The 17137-nt window shown below is 39.7% G+C and overlaps 1 protein-coding gene and 1 pseudogene across 2 annotated transcripts in view; both read right to left on the bottom strand.

Annotated features, from left to right (window-relative positions):
- Positions 1 to 17137, bottom strand: part of PDZRN4 (PDZ domain containing ring finger 4) — a 432600-nt gene that overhangs the window by 205878 nt on the left and 209585 nt on the right.
- Positions 10543 to 12575, bottom strand: LOC113893007 (annotated as a pseudogene). Its single transcript, XR_003511190.1, has one exon. The product of XR_003511190.1 is annotated as a dual specificity mitogen-activated protein kinase kinase 1 pseudogene (transcript).

Below are 17137 nucleotides of genomic sequence, written 5' to 3'. Positions count from 1 at the left end.
TATGTATAATGTACTATTATATACGCATAGTATATATATATATATATATACACACACATATATATTATTTTTATACCTTTTTCATTTCCTACTTTTTCCTAAGACCCAATGACTCAAATCCTTAAAAAATGCAAGTAAGGAAAAATACTGAAAGAGCCTGTCTTTGCAAGTGTTTGTTTTATAGCTGAGAATGTTTTATGGATACATTTGTGCAGATGAGATGAAAATAGTCTCTTTGAGTTTAGCCTAATAAAATTACCTTAGAAGTAAAACATTAAAGGAAGATTCTCAAACTAGTTAAGTCAACTCTCGTGGAACCAAAAAATATTACTGTCAGACACGGTTGTAATTTCTGGAATAAATACTTTCATATTGTGATTTATTTATATGAAATAAATGGGGAGAAAACTCTATATCTTTGAGTTTCTGCCCCCTGGGGAATTGATTAGGCTCCAATTTCAATAAAAAATAAAATAGTATATTTGTCATTGTTTAGTCGCTACGTCATGTCTGACTCTTTTGCAGCCCCATGGACTGTAGCTTGCCAGGCTCCTTTGTCCATGGGATTTCCTAAGAAATAATATTGGAGTGGGTTCCTTCTCCAGGGGATCCTCCCTAACCAGGAATTGAACCCATGTCTTCTGCATTTGCAGGTGATTCTTTACCACCGAGCCACCAGGGAAGCCCCAAATAGTATATAACATTTGATATTTGACAAAAGCACAAAAATTTACTAACTAAAGTTACACAAAAGTTACAGTGAATAGTATTTGTAAGCTAGTATAATTCTTAATTCAAATGAAAACAGCTTAAGACATCATGCATCTTTTTTTATGATTTGATCTGTTCATTTCTTCTTCACACATGGCCTATGATTTTCTTAGAAAAAGGACAACAGATCTAGGTTCTTCCTGTTTCTCTCCCTTGACTTCCTCCCCAAATTTGAACTTGTTATTTTTCTCCAGTCACTGACTTCATATACCCTTTACCTCACTGTCCCACCCTTTATGACAGCTTCAGTAAATCCTATAATTTGCCAGTCATCTTCTGTTATCAAAATATCTATATAGCCTAATTTAAAATGCTAGTCTCATGACTGCTTAACTCATTCTTTCTCAATGCCAGCCAGACATTGGACCTGGGAGGAGCTGGTTTGGGAAGAGATGGGGTTTGCCAATGTGGGTATGTTTTAAAATTTAGTTTGCCAATGTTCTCCGTATTAAGAACAGAGGAATTATAATAGAAATCAAAATTCACTGATCATATCTTATGTGCCAGGTTCTTTGCTAGAGGCATTATATTTATACCTCCTCTCTTTATATCATCTGTGAGGCACAGACAAGGTTAATAACATGCCCAGGGTCATCCAGCTACTTGGCAGCTGAGTTAGGATTTGAATTTGAGTACTTATGGCTCTAAAGCCTATCGTTTTTAACCATGTACTTCTTTTCTCTAAGTGACAATTTTGTATACTTTTTACCATAAGATACAGTCCAAAGGGGCAGAATGACTTATATTCATGTAACAGAGGAGTAAACGGAGAAGGCAATGGCGCCCCACTGCAGTACTCTTGTCTGGAAAATCCCATGGATGGAGGAGCCTGGCAGGCTGCAGTCCATGAGGTTGCTGAGTTGGGCACGACTGAGTGACTTCACTTTCACTTTTCACTTTCATGCACTGGAGAAGGAAATGGCAACCCACTCCAGTATTCTTGCCTGGAGAATCCCAGGGAACCTAGTGGGCCGCCATCTATGGGGTCGCACAGAGTCGGACACAACTGAAGTAACTTAGCAGCAGCAGCAGAGGCATAAAAAGAGAATACAGTGGCTTATAAAATAAACTACCACTTTTTAATAATAATCTAAATTATGTAAGGGCATAGAGATCAATATATTATGGGCTTCCCTGGTGGCTCAGAGGTTAAAGCGTCTGCCTCCAATGTGGGAGACCAGGGTTTAATCCCTGGGTTGGGAAGATCCCCTGGAGAAGGAAATGGTAATAAGCTACCACTTTTTAATAGTAATCTAAATTATGTAAGGGCATAGAGATCAATATGCTATAGAACAGCACAATTTTAAAATATCCAACAGTTAGAGTTGTTTTGATTTTTAAGAGCAGGAATAACCTGGCAAACAAAATGTGATCTTCAAGTTTCTTTGGAACTTTCTCAAAATTGAATCTAAAAAGTACTGAATTTTTTAAAAGCACTGAATTATAAAGTAATTAAATACAGAATTATCCCCTTAGCTTTACTTGCCAATCCTATTAGACCAAAGTCTAATTAAGAGCAGAAAAGTGGTTATTTTATCTACCAAATGAAAATAATTTAGTGCAAGTTAATAGGGGTTGGCTTATTACTGATTGGCCATTTTGATGTCAGCTTGTTATAATAGTAGAAATTGCTTTCAAAGATATACTCATTTTGCCAGTCATTTTTATAAGCATGAGACAAAGAAAGAATCCTTTGTTGTGCCTATTTGGGGATTGGAAATATGATGGAGATATAGTAGAGTGCAGAGCTAAATGCACCCTTAGAAATCACAACTCTGTCTAAGGTAAAGGAAGAAGAAAGATTATAAAATGGTTCCAATATTTTATTAGTGTGTTATTTTAACATAGTTATTTAATTAACAAAATCAAATATGAGTGACTTAACAATAGAATTTATCAACAAAAAGAAACTTTAAAACAAGCATTCATTCTTTGCTTAATGGTAGGATATATATACCTCCCAAATGACACATGCCACTTCAAAACTGCATCATGTGAGCAAAAGAATAAAACCTAACTATCATAAAACCTATATTTGTGAAGTTTTATTTATATTATACTGCATAATGATTTTAAGTAGTATGCCTCATAAAATAACATTAGTTAAGATGGACGCTAAAATTTACTCTCAAATACTTGACCTACTCACTGAGCACTCTATTTTATAACTTTCTTAAAGTACGTCCTAGATCTTCTAGGATAGCATATAAATAGACAATGGAAAATGCCATGGACATAAAGAACTTTTTCATTTACTTGTAAAAGCAAGCTGGGAAGTAGATCTTCCTCAGGACAGCTTTCTGGTGACACTGTAGCCCTGCCAACTCCATGACTAACCTCATAAGACATTTTGGGCCAGAAAACGGCCAGCTATGTTGTTCATGAATTCTTGACCCACAAATATTGAAAGATAATAAATGTTTGTTGTTTTTACTTGCTAAGATTTGGGGTATTTTTTTTTTACAAAGCAATAAAAAACTAATAGATTTTGATACTTGGAAGTAGAATGCTGTGATGAACAACAAAATACTCAAATGTGGAGATGGCACTGAGACCAGGCAGTGGGCTTTTGGGAGGATGTGAGTAAGAGCCTGGGCTTCCCAGATTGTTCAGTAGTAAAGAATCCACCTGCCAATGCAGGAGACTCAAGATAAGTGGGTTTGATTTCTGGGTTGGGAAGATTCCCTGGAGTAGGAAATGGCAACGCACTCCAGTATTCTTGCCTGGAAAATTCTACGGATAGAGGAGCCTGGTATGCTACAGTCCATGGGGCCACAAAGAGTCCCATGATTGAGTAACTGAACACACACCTGACTGAGAGCTTAAAGTGCCTTAAAGAAATTCTCTCAATGGTCTTTGATAAGACTGTAGGGGAGGATTTGTGGGAAAATGAGGTAAATGTTACTGGAAATTGGAAAAAAGGAGATCCTTGTTATGTAGTGACAGAAAAGTGTAGCAATCCTGTTACCTTTAATAACTTGGAAATAAATGAGTTATCTAATAAACTCAATGGTCTAGTTAAAGGCATTTCCAAGCAAAATGGGGAAGTTGCTTTCTTGTTTCTTATTCCTGCTACAGTAAAATGCAAGAGTATAAAGATTTACCAGAGGGTGAACTGTTAAAAGAAGGAGGGAATTGATAGTTTTGAGAATTCTTATTGCAGCCTTGAAATGAAAAGAAACTTGCTCCTTGGAAGAAAAGCTATGACCAACCTAGATAGCATATTAAAAAGCAGAGATATTACTCTGCTGACAAAGTTCTAACTAGTCAAAGCTATGGTTTTTCCAGTAGTCATGTATGGATGTGAGAATTGGACCAAAAAGAGAGCTGAGCACTGAAGAATTGATGTTTTTGCACTGCGGTGTTGGAGAAGACACTTGAGAGTCCCTTGGACTGCAAGGAGATCAAATCAGTCAACCCTAAAGAAAATCAGTCCTGACTACTCATTGGAAGGATAGATGCTGAAGCTGAAGCTCCAGTACTTTGGCCATCTGATGTGAAGAGCTGACTCATTGGAAAAGACACTGATGCTGGGAAAGATTGAAGGCAGGAGGAGAACAGGATGACAGAGGATGAGATGGTTGGATGGCATCACCGACTCGATGGACATGAGCAAGCTCCAGGAGTTGGTGATGGACAGGGAGGCCTGGCATGCTGCAATCCATGGGGTAGTAAAGAGTTGGACATGACTGAGCAACTGAACTGACTGACTGACCATTTCCATATGATGCATGATACTAAAATTAAGAGAAGTATTCTGAGAAAAGGTGAAATCCAGGACACTGCTAAGAAAACTTGGTCCAAAGATGAAGCAAAGGGTATGCCTGTGATACATCCCATCAGTGTACTACTCAGTCACGCAAAAGGCCTTTAAAGAGAGCAGGAATGTGCCCACTCTTCCAACTGAACAATAAGGCTTCTGGAAAGGTTAAGGGTACACTGCTGTTCCTCAGTGTTCACAAATTAGAGGAAAGTTTATCAAAGATTTTTTTGATTGTGGCCTTTGTCTAACAAAGAAGACGCTAAGAAGATTCACAGAAGACATACAAAGTTTTGACATACTTATATATTTGCATATATTCTCAGGTTAGATTGAAAGGGACAGAAATAAAACAAAATGAAATATGAATTTTTGATCTCCAAAGTTCTACTTGGTGGAAGCTGCTGAAGAAAACTGCTTGGCTGCAACTATGTTCTGACTTGCATGGAAAATGATGACTCAGAGCCAGAAAGTGGAGGTAATAGCTATAAGGAATCACTCCTAGATCTTGAGACTGAATCATGAAACTTTGCAATTTTGGAAGTTATGGACCAGTGACTCCTTTATGCTTCCCATCTTCCCCCATTTTTTGAACAGGAATTTCTATATCAGTTATCTAATACCTGTGATACCACTCTATGTTGGATGTGTGAGGAGCAGGTAATTTGCCTCTCTAGTTTCATAGCTCTACATATTAAGAGGAATCGCACTCAATAAGCTGTGTTTAAGGATTTATAGTAGAGGAGATTCACCCATATGTAGACTTGATTTAGATGATGAGATTCTGAATGGCTTTGAAAGATGGGGACTTTGAGAGAGGTGAGTATATTTTGCTTGTGGGAGTAATGTGAATAAACTTATATCCAGAAAGTGGACTATGGTAGTTACAAACATTTCTTAGGGGAGGTGGAATGTATTTTATTTCCACTTGGGTGTGGGCTAGATGTACTAACTCACTTATAATGGGTAGAATATGGCAGAACTGATGCTATACCACTCAAATTAGGTCATAAAAGACTATGGATTCTGATTTGGGTGTGTCTCTCTCTCTTAGGTCACTTCCTCTGGGAGAAGTCAGCTGCTACATCATGAAGTCACTCAGGCAACCTGTAGTGAAGCCCACTGGTGAAGAAGTTAAATGTTTGGTCATCAGTCAGTGAGGAAGTAAGGACTGCCAACAACCATGTAAGTGACACTGTAAGCAAAAATCTCTCTAGTTAAGCCTCCAGGTGAGACTATAGCCTTGGCCAACAGCTTGACTGCAATCCAGAATTAGTCAGCTAAAATGGTGCCAGATTCCTGACCTACAGAAACAGTGAGACAATAATGGTTGCAGTTGTAAGCTGTTACCTTTTGGATCAATTAATTATTTAATAATACTAATAATAAGCAATACACCTGCTGAGTATTGAGTGCAGTACTTTACCAGCATCATCTTTTAAGATTTGAAATAGCTCTGTTGGAATTCCATCACCTCCATTAGCTTTGTTCACAGTAATGCTTCCTAAGGCCTACTTGACTTCACACTCCAGGATGTCTGGCTCTAGATGAAAAAACACCATTGTGGTTATCTGGGTCATTAAGATTTTTTTTTTTTTTTGACAATTCTGTGTATTCTTGCCACCTCTTCTTAATCTACTGCTCTTGTAGTTCCTTACCATTTCTGTCCTTTATTGTGCCCATCTTTGCATGAAATGTTCCCTTGGTATCTCTAATTTTCTTGAAGAGATTTCTAGTCTTTCCCACTCTATTGTTTTCCTCTATTTCTTTGCATTGTTCATTTAAGGCTTTCCTATCTCTCCTTGCTCTTCTTTGGAACTTTGTATTCAATTGGGTATGTCTTTTCCTTTCTCCTTTTCCTTTTGCTTCTGTCCTTTTTTCAGCTATTTGTAAGACCTCCTCCGGAGAAGGCAATGGCATCCCACTCCGGTACTCTTGTCTGGAAAATCCCATGGATGGAGCAGCCCGGTAGGCTGTAGTCCATGGGGTCGCTAAGAGTCGGACACGACTGAGCGACTTTACTTTCACTTTTCACTTTCATGCATTGGAGAAGGAAATGGCAACCCACTCCAGTGTTCTTGCTTGGAGAATCCCAGGGATGGGGGAGCCTGGTGGGCTGCCGTCTATGGGGTCGCACAGTGTCGGACACGACTGAAGTGACTTAGCAGCAGTAGCAGCAGCAAGACCTCTTCAGACAACCATTTTGCCTTGTTGCATTTCATTTTCTTGGGGATGGTTTTGGTGATTGCCTCCTGTACAATGTTATGAACCTCCATCCATAGTTGTTCTGGCACTCTGTCTATCAGATCTAATCCCTTGAATCTATCACTTCTACTGCATGATCATAGGGATTTGATTTAGGTCATACCTGAATGGCCTAGTGGTTTTCCCTATATTTTTCAATTTAAGTCTGATTTTTGCAATAAGGACCTCCTAATATGAATCACAGTCATCTCCCGGTCTTGTTTTTGCTAACTGCATACAGCTTTTCCATCTTTGGCTGCAAAGAATATAACCAATGACCCTTCGAAGCCCAATTTTCTTTTTTAATTATGAGTAGGCATACCACTATTCAATTTTCCAAATATGTACTTAATACAATAGATTGGTTTACATAGTAGCTAAAAATAGCCATGACAACGAAGTAAGCCATTTAAATAAATCTAGTATGTTCATGCACTTATCTAACAAACAATTATTAACCTCAGACCAATTATAGTGCTCACAAGTAAATAACTGTTACATAACCATTACTTGGGCTTCCCAGGTGTCACGGGGAAAGAGTCTGCCTGCCAATACAGGAAATGCAGGAGATTTGGGTTCTATCCTTGGATTGGGAAGATCCCCTAGAGTAGGAAATGGCAACCTGCTCCAGTATTATTGCCTGGAAAATTCCAAGGACAGAGGAGCCTGACTGGCTACTGTCCATGGGGCTGCAAAGATTCAGACATGACTGAGCATAGGAGCAACCATTACTTATGCTAGGTTCTGTATACAACTACAAGAATCTAGCATGATTTTAAAAAGAGGGGAAAATTCTACTTACTATATGGTGCATGCATGCTTAGTCATGTCCAGCTGTTTGCAACCCCATGGACTGTAGCCCTCCAGGCTCCCCTGTCCATGGGATTCTCCAGTCAAGAATACTGGAGTGGGTTGCCATTTCCTCCTCCAGGGGATCTTCCCAACCTAGGGATAGAACCTGTGTCTCCTACATGATCAGGTGGATTCTTTACTACTGAATCACCTGGGAAGCCACACTTACTATATGGTAAATCCCATCAATTAGGATAATCACTCAGTGAAGAGATCAAAAAGCAGAGCTGAAAGGATTTAGTGATTTCATTCCCCAGTTACTTGAGGTAGTAAAACCACTATCCTAGTATTATCACAGTAAATATATGATGCCTAGGGTACTGCAGGCACTCAATACATCTTTTTGAATGAATAAATGAATTTTGAATGAATGTATACAGTATATGCTATTAGAATTCAGTGACTAAGTGCATTGCCTTGACTTTGTGTACAGGCTAACTCTAAACTTAAAGGGATTCTTCTACATAATCTGGACTATCTTATCATGTGGATTGGTATTAAAGCCACAGCTAATAATAATTTTTTTTTTTTTTTGCAATTCCTGTAGCTCCATTAGGAACTTTACTGAAAGAAGTGGCTGGTAAAGGATAAGGTTCCAGTGTTCCTGGATTTTCTGACCATGTATCATTACTCATACAATTATTTAGTAGGTAATAGATCCCTTTCTTGATGATTTCTAGGATGATCAGGATTTACACAAAGGGAGAACATTCCCTTTGTGTAATAATGGTGTGAGCATAGATCCAATGAGAAAAACACACAGAATATTTTGGGAATAAGGAGGCTTTCAGTACAATGTATTTCAAATAGCTTTTTGCGAACCCCTGGAAAGCTGTGCCATCTAGTTAGTGCCATATAATCAGTGTTTCAAATAAAATATTGAAATAGAATAGAATAAAGAATTAAAAAGCATTACAGAAAACAGGAGTAGGTTTCATATGAATAATAATTAAGTTGTGGGTATATGATGTATCTTTGTATACTGAGTCCCTTCTTTCTTTGGGTCATGATCAAAACAGTTTGAAAACCACTGTCCTAGGGGAGTGTCAGCAGAAGCCACTGGAGGATCCTGAATTATGGAACCAAATCTTTTATTTTACTCTTTAATCAAAGCGAATCCTTCAGGAGGCATTCATGATTTAATTCATTCTCAAGTGTTAAATTCTCTGGAATTCTGATATTAGTACATTTGTACGACCTAATTTTAACAAGAATTACAAAATATAGCTTTCTCTATGTTAGTGGATCAATACCATACAGCTAATCTATAATTTTCCTGCTTTTTTCATTTTACATATTCTCTCTAAAGCCCTGTGCTACTAGAAAATATATAATGTGATTTGAAACAAACATCACTCCAGGGCTTCCTCATCTTCATCACTTGTTGGTTTTTGACCTTGACACTTATTCAATTAGAAATGACTGGCCCATCATGCACTCCTTTGCTAAAGTCAGACTTTTCACACCAGGGAGAAGGCTATTCAATTAGTAAAGATTTTTCAGTGAACCAAGGGCTGAAAAGAAAAAAGGAAAAATCTTATAATGTTAGAGCTTATAAACTAGTGGTAGGGGGTGGGGTCTATTTCCCAGACTCTACCTTTCCCCCAGTATTGTGACACTCAATGTGTTGACGCTAGCAAGAGGGTCCACAAATAATTTGCAGTCAAATAAATTGCTTCAAAATGGCCCAGACTGTGAGGTTATTTAATCTGTTTCTTGATGTGTGCCTCAAGTACATAAGGTGGCTCAAGCTCTTCCTAGTTACCATGTCAGTTCTCCCTTGGCCTCAGAATACAGGTGAGCAACACATTGGCCATACAGTAAGTTGGGAAACAGAAGGACTTGTTAAGATTGTCAAGTACCATTCACAAATTTATGCCTGTGGAGTTGTTCCCCCTGGAAGGGAATCAAATAACTCATGCTTTTTGAAAATTGCTTATGACAGCTTTTCAGTCTGCTTTAGGCTGGCTCTGGGTGGTGATTTGTATTTTCATATACTGCTCATACATTAAAAAACTTACACCTGTCAGGTATTGACAGAGTGCCTCCATCCCTAGCCATTTTTGGGGAGGGGGGGCATTGCTTTGCTTCCAGACATTATCCAAATAAGTTTCTATCAAGAGTGAGGGTGACATTATAGGGGAAATCATAAGAAATATGAAGTATATAAGTATGGAATTTTAATAAGAAACCAAGTCTTTGGGCTTTTTGAAGGGATGAAAATTGCAATAGTCCTAGGACATTTGAAATTGTACATCCAGTTATGGGCTGATAGTGGGAAGTGACCATAATTTTAGCTACTACAGTGTAGAATTTGAAAAGTTTGTTCCTCAGCCCAATTAGAAGGATGTGTGTGGTCTGAGTCCCTTGAATCATCACTTTGGAAACATGAAAAAAGTTTTTCCTTTTTTGACTCAAAAATTCTTCACAATCCTCAGACTACTTCCTGGTAGCTCAGATGGTAAAGAATCTGCCTACAGTACAGGAGACCCGGGTTCAATCCCTGAGTAGGGAAGATCCCCTGGAGAAGAGAATGGCACTCGACTCCAGTATTCTTGCCTGGGAAATCCCATGGATGGAGGAGCCTGGTTGGTTACAGCCCATGGGGTCACAAAGAGTCTGACATGGCTTAACAACTAACACTTTCACTTTTACTTCACCCAGCAAAAATATGTATTTTTCTTAGAGAATGTAGGGAACAATTATTCGAGAAAATATCTTTTGGCTACTTCTTTCCACTTAAAGGGTCAAAAGGGTTGTTTGGGAGTGGGGAACAAAACAAAACCATGACAAACAGATCAAATAACTTGGAAAATGAAATACTGTAGCAAAAGCATCAATGTAAATATCCCAGTCTGCATGCAGTGAAGCAAAAATTAATATTCATTTTAACATAAAAAGTTACTTTTTTTTTCTTTTTTTTTTGAATTTGATAGTATATTTATTAGAGTAAGAGATTAGGCTTGTTAAACATCTGGATTAAAATGGTAAAAGGATTTTCATACAGTTGTTAGGCACTATACACATTGTTGTTTACAATAGCATCAGTACTTGGTGAAAGGTAGATCTCATTTATTTTAATGCCTTGATCCATTTGTAACATTCAGAGTAACTCCACCATTTTAGAAACACTAATCCAAACTTAAAGAGACATAGCACTAAATATCCACACGGTAGATTTAAAAATAAATACAGAAATACAACCAGAAGTCTACAAATCATCACAGTAGACAGACTGGTGAAGCCCCAGCTATCATGGCAGTGAAGGGCTCTGGCTAGATTTTGATGAAAATTTGCTGAATTCTACACCAAAAGCAAGAACATAATAAAATAACATGATACACACTTTCTGATGCTCATTTTTATAGCAGCAAAGTATGCTTCACATGCACTGCCTGTGAAGGATCTTACAAGGCTCCTTCCTACTCAGTTAGAAGGTATGCCTGGCAAGAATGAAGTACCACCAAGTGTCAAAGAATCCCGAAAATAGAGGCGACCAGCCAGTTCATGGTGTGGGAAAGCAGTGCAGTTTTCAGTAAGAATGACTACCCACAGTCACCAGAGTTTCACTGTAATTCTACATTGCACATGTTTTCATCATCAATATACACAAAAATAGCCCCAAGCACAAAGCCAATCCACTTAGGGGAATAACAATAGTAATAAGAGTAAAGATGATAATATTGAAAATGACACAAATAGAATTTTGGCACATGCTGTGTTCTTCATCCTTTGTCATAGGTGAAATGCACGTCTGAACAGAGACAGGCATGGGAAGGCTGCCCAGAAGCAACATGGCATGCCCCTGGGCAGGGACTGCTGCTTCCCAACCACTTAGACGCCAGCCGCATGGGTGGGTGTGCTGGGCTGGTTAAGGCCGATGGTGGAGCAGAGCCAACCTGCAAAATCCACTTCCTCAGCATCAGATCTCTTGATAAAAGCATGAACCATGAGTTGCTTCAAATCTGCTCTCTCTGCAGGGTTTTTTATTAAGCATTTATTCACAAAATCTTGAAATTCCAGACTGAATACTCCACTCATTGACTATGTAATCCAACAACTCAAAAACTGCCATTGGAGGTCGGCTGTCCATTCCGTAAAAGCTGAGGGGCCTCCCGGGGGTCCTTGGCCTGGGCGGGGTCTCAGCCGTATCTCCCTCCACCTGGCACCCAAACATCAGCTCCAGCTCCTTGGCATCTGGAGGAGGGATGGGATACCTCCCGACAGCCATCTCAACCAGAGACAGCCCCATGCTCCAGATGTCCGACTGCACGGAGTAATGGGTCCCCTGGAGTCGCTCTGGCGACATGTAGGACCTGGTGCCCACGAAGGAGTTGGCCATGGAGTCGATGAGCTGCCCGCTGACCCCAAAGTCACAGAGCTTGATCTCTCCACGGCTGTTCACTAGGATGTTGGACGGCTTGACATCTCTGTGCATAATCTTGTGCTTCTCCCTCAGGTATGTCAGGCCTTTTATTACAGCAATGCTAACTTTTCCTAAAATTTGTTCAGGAATTCTTCCAGCTTTCTTCAGAACTTGATCCCAGGAACCCCCATCCATGTGCTCCATGCAGATGCTGATCTCGCCATCGCTGTAGAACGCCCCATAGAAGCCCACGATATAAGGCGAGTTGCACTCATGGAGAACCTGCAGCTCCCTTATGATCTGGTTCCGGATGGCAGGTTTGATCTCCAGGTGAATTAGCTTTCTGGCCATAACAAGTCCGGACGGCTTGTGGGAGACCTTGAACACCACACCTCCATTGCCGGCACCCAGCTCACTGATCTTCTCAAAGTCATCATCCTTCAGTTCCCCCACCTTCTGCTTCTGGGTCAGAAAGGCCTCGAGGCGCTTCCGCTGCTGTTCATCGAGCTCCAGCTCCTCCAGCTTCTTCTGCAAGGCCTCCAGGTTGGTCCTCATCTTCTTCCCAATCTGTAAAGTTACTTTTTATACTCATGAAATTATAAATAATAATACAGCATCTCTTCTGAACAGCAATACTAATTATCCCTGCCCTGAAAGTCTAATAAGTGGCCAAATTATCAGTGTAAAAATCTAGTTTGTCCACTGTAAATTAACATTAACAATGTCACTGTCCTCAACTATAAAAAGGGCTTTAATCTCAGCCATCCAAGACTTACCATTCTTTCTTCTAATATATGAAGTGTTAAATTATTGGCTTATAGCCATTCATTTATCTTATTTGAAGAGTAATCTGTCATTTACAGCATTATCAAACATACAGTACTACTGAAATCTCACAGTGAATGAGACTGGATTATTTGTCCTCTCAGTTCAGTTCAGTTTAGTCACTCAGTTGTGTCCGATTATTTGCGATCCCATGAATCGCAGCAGGCCAGGCCTCCCTGTCCATCACCAACTCCCGGAGCTCACTCAAACTCATGTCCATCGAGTCGGTGATGCCATCCAGACATTTCATCCTCTGTCGTCCCCTTCTCCTCCTGCCCCCAATCCCTCTGAGCATCAGGGTCTTTTCCAAATGAGTCAGCTCTTCACATCAGGTGGCCAAAGTATTGAAGTTTCAGCTTTAGCATCAGTCCTTCCAAAGAACACCCAGGACTGATCTCCTTTAGGATGGACTGGTTGGATCTCCTTGCAGTCCAACCTTGCAGTCCAAGGGACTCTTAAGAGTCTTCTCCAACACCACAGTTCAAAAGCATCAATTCTTCGGAGCTCAGCCTTCTTCACAGTCCAACTCTCACATCCATACATGACCACAGGAAAAACCATAGCCTTGACTAGACGAACCTTTGTTGGCAAAGTAATGTCTCTGCTTTTGAATAGGCTATCTAGGTTGGTCATAACTTTCCTTCCAAGGAGTAAGTGTCTTTTAATTTCATGGCTGCAGTCACCATCTGCAGTGATTTTGGAGCCCAGAAAAATAAAGTCTGACACTGTTTCCACTGTTTGCCCATCTATTTCCCATGAAGTGATGGGACCAGATGCCATTTGTCCTCTAGTGTAATACCAAATATCATGATCACACACAGTGTTTTTCAGAAAGTAACAAAACCCAGAAGAACCCCGAAATAGAAATGTCTGATCCCACTGTCAGGTGGATGTCAGTTTCTGTCTGACTTCTGTGTGGCCAGCACAGAAAGCAATGGCAAAGGAGGATCTGATGGTCAATAATTTTCAGGTCATAGTCCATACGTACGTGATAGTGTATGGAAATGGCCCATGTGACATAACAGAAATAAAGTATCTCATTTGGCATTCAAGTCACTTTGAATTATTTATTTCCAAAATAAAATGGAGAGATTGAGAGGATTATACTTAATAATCTCTAAATTTCCTAAAAATTAAGAAAAGCTGATTAAAATAAGAAAACATAAACAAGGTAGAGTAGACTGCTGAGCCAGGAACAGTAGATGTGTGTTTAAATCTCCCTTAACCTTGAACTAGCCATGGAGTTTGGACAACTCACCTTGACTCTTAGTATCTCAGATGGAAAAATTAAGACGTGACACTAAATATTTTCTAAGTTCTCTTTCATTTAAAAATTCTAGATTATCACAGAGGTGTAGTTGTATTTGTTTATATATTTAACCATTATCTTTTGCTCCAAATTAGGACTTCATTTTGTTACATTTAAAATCCCAGAGAAAGTCTTTAAAAGATTTCTTTAACAAAACAAGATGTATCTTCAGTCTTATAAAAATTCACTTAGATTCAGTTTGTAATTAGATGATGCTTCACTTAGGAGTGTTTTAATTATCTCATTTATATTATTATTTATATCAAATCATAGACCCTTCGAGTATACTGCATTTTAGACTTCAGAACTTTAAAGGTGGTGAAAATTCTTAGTATAAACACTTATTTTCCCCTATTTTGCATATAATTTTAAATATCTCCAGAGATATTTAACAATCCAACCATAACTGTCTATGGCTATGAATGTTCAATTATCTCAGCCATCTTAGCCAATTTTATGACAAGTTTAATCAGTGTCACTGACAAGCTATACCAAATCAGTCCTGCTTACCACACAGATGACCATACAGAGAGAAAAGTATGATTAGTACATGGAGAAGAAATAATATACAAAACTGTTCTTGTCCTTTAAATGAAAGCTCCACCTGTTCATCTGCTCAGGTCAAAAACTTTGCAGATACCTTGACTTTTTCCTCTCTCTCATAACAACATCCAATCTGTCTGAAATTCCATTTGCTCTGTCTCACAAATAAACCCAGCATCTGTACTTCTCACCACCTCCATCACTGGCAGCTGGTAAGTTCTCACCTAAATCCTTGCAACAGTTTCCTAAATGTTCTCCTGCTTCCACCTTTTCCTGGAATCCATTCTCAAAAGAGCAATCAGAGTGGTAAAAGCTGAAGCAGATACACAGCAGGACTGCCCCAAATCTCCAGTAGTTTCCATCCCTTGACAATGGCCTACCCTTCACCATTGGTCCCTGTGGCTTCTCTGTTGTTGCCGTTCAGTCTCTAAGTTGTGTCTGACTCTTTGCAAACCCATAGATTACCCCAGGTTCCCCTGTCCTTCACTATCTTCTCTGACTTCCTTTTTAATGTATTTCCCCTGTTCAGTATGCTCTTAGATCAGATCAGTCACTCAGTTGTGTCTGACTCTTTGAGACCCCATGAATCGAAGCACGCCAGGCCTCCCTGTCCATCACCAAAACCCGGAGTTCACTTAGACTCACGTCCATCGAGTCAGTGATGCCATCCAGCCATCTCATCCTCTGTCGTCCCCTTCTCCTCCTGCCCCCGATCCCTCTCAGCATCAGAGTCTTTTCCAATGAGTCAACTCTTCACATGAGGTGGCCAAAGTACTGGAGTTTCAGCTTTAGCATCATTCCTTCCAAAGAAATTGCAGAGCTGATCTCCTTCAGAATGGACTGGTTGGATCTCCTTGCAGTCCAAGGGACTCTCAAGAGTCTTCTCCAACACCACAGTTCAAAAGCATCAATTCTTCGGCACTCAGCCTTCTTCACAGTCCAACTCTCACATCCATACATGACCACAGGAAAAACCATAGCCTTGACTAGATGGACCTTTGTTGGCAAAGTAATGTCTCTGCTTTTGAATATGCTGTCTAGGTTGGTCATAACTTTCCTTCCAAGGAGTAAGCGTCTTTTAATTTCATGGCTGCAGTCACCATCTGCAGTGATTTTGGAGCCCAGAAAAATAAAGTCTGACACTGTTTCCACTGTTTGCCCATCTATTTCCCATGAAGTGGTGGGACCGGATGCCATGATCTTCGTTTTCTGAATGTTGAGCTTTAAGCCAACTTTTTCACTCTCCACTTTGACTTTCATCAAGAGGCTTTTGAGTTCCTCTTCACTTTCTGCCATAAGGGTGGTGTCATTTGCATATCTGAGGTTACTGATATTTCTCCCGGCAATCTTGATTCCAGTTTGTGTTTCCTCCAGTCCAGCGTTTCTCATGATGTACTCTGCATATAAGTTAAATAAACAGGGTGACAATATACAGCCTTGACGAACTCCTTTTCCTATTTGGAACCAGTCTGTTGTTCCATGTCCAGTTCAAACTGTTGCTTCCTGACCTGCATACAGATTTCTCAAGAGGCAGATCAGGTGGTCTGGTATTCCCATCTCTTTCAGAATTTTCCACAGTTTATTGTGATCCACACAGTCAAAGGCTTTGGCATAGTCAATAAAGCAGAAATAGATGCTTTTCTGGAACTCTCTTGCTTTTTCCATGATCCAGCAGATGTTGGCAATTTGATCTCTGGTTCCTCTGCCTTTTCTAAAACCAGCTTGAACATCTGGAAGTTCATGGTTCACATATTGCTGAAGCCTGGCTTGGAGAATTTTGAGCATGACTTTACTAGCGTGTGAGATGAGTGCAATTGTGCAGTAGTTTGAGCATTCTTTGGCATTGCCTTTGATGGGATTGGAATGAAAACTGACCTTTTCCAGTCCTGTGGCCACTGCTGAGTTTTCCAAATTTGCTGGCATATTGAATGCAGCACTTTCACAGCATCATCTTTCAGGATTTGAAATAGCTCAACTGGAATTCCATTACCTCCACTAGCTTTGTTCATAGTGATGCTTTCTAAGGCCCACTTGACTTCACATTCCAGGATGTCTGGCTCTAGGTCAGTGATCACACCATTGTGATTATCTGGGTCGTGAAGATCTTTTTTGTACAGTTCTCTGTATCCTTGCCATCTCTTCTTGATATCTTCTGCTTCTGTTAGGTCCATACCATTTCTGTCTTTTATTGAGCCCATCTTTGCAGGAAATGTTCCCTTGGTATCTCTAATTTTCCTGAAGAGATCTCTAGTCTTTCCCATTCTGTTGTTTCCCTCTATTTCTTTGCATTGATTGCTGAGGAAGGCTTTCTTATCTCTTCTTGCTATTCTTTGGAACTCTGCATTCAGATGTTTATATCTTTCCTTTTCTCCTTTGCTTTTCACTTCTCTTCTTTTCACAGCTATTTGTAAGGCCTCCCCAGACAGCCATTTTGCTTTTTTGCATTTCTTTTCCATGGGGATGGTCT

This window comes from Bos indicus x Bos taurus, chromosome 5, assembly GCF_003369695.1.
Source record: "Bos indicus x Bos taurus breed Angus x Brahman F1 hybrid chromosome 5, Bos_hybrid_MaternalHap_v2.0, whole genome shotgun sequence".
Lineage (NCBI taxonomy): Eukaryota > Metazoa > Chordata > Mammalia > Artiodactyla > Bovidae > Bos > Bos indicus x Bos taurus.
The sequence above is the reverse complement of the archived record's forward strand: the minus strand, read 5'-3'. Positions and strand labels throughout refer to the sequence as shown.